Genomic DNA, 2,447 nt, shown 5'->3' with positions numbered 1-2,447 from the left:
AAGCCTCAATTTCTAATGAGTACACACTTTGGAAGGGTGAGGCATCATAAAACTGAAGGTAAGATTCCTGTTGAGTTTCCTAGATTTTTTGTTCTTTGTTTAGGATATGATTGTTTAACTGTATATAAGTAGCTCCAAAGCAAAAAATAGTCTCTTAGTCTATTTGTCAAATTAAATTTATTTTTTGCTGCTTTATCTGTGCTACTCTGTAGTTGGTCTTGTTGTAATTGCTGGTTTTACATGGATGTGCTGGGAGGAACAGAAGTCCAGCTGTGGCTTCAGTGTGATTCTGCAATGGCTATAAATGGAACAGAAGCAGGCAGGGTTTTCATATACCAGGAAAATTTAGGAATCAACACAAATTTCATTATGGTGAGAAGCTGTCAAACTTCCAGGTATGAGCAGAGAAGCTCCTCATGTAAATCTAAGTCACCAGGTAAGTACCTGCAGGTGTTCTTGGCAATGGTATTTTTTCAATCAATGTTTTACATGGTTAAAAAGAAACACCCCCACTGGTTTCATGGATGTTTTCACAAAATTACAGAATATTCTGAGTTGGAAGGGACCCACAAGGATCATTGAGTCCAACTCTTAAGTGAATGCAGGGATTAAGCCTGTGACTTGGTCTCATTAGCATGATGCTCTACCCAAGTGAACTAATCTCAGGGTTTTCCTGGGCATGCCACTTTTGGCTTTGATATTAGGGCTAATAATGGAAGTATATTTGGAGGAATTGTGTGTTGGACTCTGTGCTTCCTGCTTTCTATGTAAAATTTCAAAGGATCAAATAACTGCAACTCTGGGTCAGCTGTGATTTTAAGTAAGGGTGCAAATCTGTTCACTGCATTAATCCTAGTATTTTTACTGGTTTTGGTTCCATTTTATGTGGAAAAAGTTAAATGCATAAAAAAGTTTTCCTCTAAAAATGGGCCTGAAAGCAGGAGTTACTTTCTCAAGAGTTTGCCACCTACAGTTAGTCAGACTGGCTGAGAATTATAACAAAACACAAGAAGTTGCACCTCAACACAAAGAATAATTTCTTTACATTGAGGGCAGCAGAGCACCGGAACAGGCTCCCCAGGGAGGTTGTGGATCTCCCTCTCTGGAGAATTCCAAACCCAGCTGGACATGTTCCTGAGCAACCTGCTCTAGGTGACCCAACTCCTGGCAGGGGATTGGACTGGGTAATATCCAGAGGTCCCTTCCAACCCTAAAGCTGTGATTTTTCACTGTTTTCAGTAGCTCCAGACAACAAATGCATTTATGAAATTTAGGTAATATTCTGGACCACATCTGTACTGTAAACGTAACACTGAAACACCTCCTGTAAACATCTGAAAACAACATGCTTTGGTGCAAATCCTCCAAAACTGGAAAAATTGGAAATGTGAAAAAATGCTCCCCAGGGTTGTTTTTGAGAATATTACTTTCACTGCCCAGCTGACAGCTATGCTCTTGGAAAAAGTTATTAACTTTTGAATGGAAAAAAGAATATGTATTTTTATGAAGGATATGTTTAAAAATACCATTCAGGTTTCCACTAGGAAAGTTAGCTTTTGTTTTACTAATTTTTTTTTCAGGAGGTTTCATTTTTGTAAAAGTGGAGCAAAGTCAGAATAAAAATTACCTTTTATCAAATTTTTGAATTAAAAATTAGCTGGATTATTTGTGTACATCTGCCTTGTATTTGTTGCTATTTCAGACAAATCTGAGTGGTCCAGCTTTTAATGGTGTCTTATTGAATCGAATAGTTGAAGAGATCTCTTTTTTTTTCCTTGTATCACTGAATACCAGCTGTATGTTTCACATATTTATACGCCAGCATGTGAGCGTTTGTTGACACTGAACTAACCCTGTAATTGTCTGTGCTTGTTCCACTGCACAGGTTCGAGTGTTTTTGAAGTACTGGAGATATGCTGTAAGTATTCGGCCGGGCTCAGGGGCAGCAGGCACTGCTCAACTTGTGGCTGAGCTGCCTCTGGGGAAGTGAGTAATACTCTATGTGCCTTCCTGCCTCCGTTTTGCTGTCTTTATCTGGACACACAACTCTGGCAGAGATCGGCAGGTCGGTTTCCAAGTTTCCCATGCGGGGTGAGCGAGCACGACGTGCTCAGAACTGGGATTGTGAAGTGTACGCTCTAGCACGGAGCCCGCCTCTGACAGCGCTGTGCAGGCAGACCCGCATTCCACTGGGGCCATCAGGAGAAAGTTAAATCAGCACCGCGGGTGCGCTCCAAGCGTGCCTGCGGGGCAAAGGCCCCGTTCCCGGGCCCGTTCTGCGGAATTCCGGCGCTGGAGCTGCGTGGCGCCCCAGCCCGCGCTGCGTTCAGCGCCTTCCCTCCGCCGACCCCCGCTCGACGCCGCCACGCCGCGCGGCGCCTGAAGGAAACTCCCGTTCCCCTCGGCCGAGCTCTGCCTCCGCCCGGCGGCTCGGGCGGGGGGGCCGG

This window comes from Geospiza fortis, unplaced genomic scaffold (genome assembly GCF_000277835.1).
Source record: "Geospiza fortis unplaced genomic scaffold, GeoFor_1.0 scaffold190, whole genome shotgun sequence".
Classification (NCBI taxonomy): domain Eukaryota; kingdom Metazoa; phylum Chordata; class Aves; order Passeriformes; family Thraupidae; genus Geospiza; species Geospiza fortis.
This window is presented reverse-complemented; position numbering follows the sequence as displayed.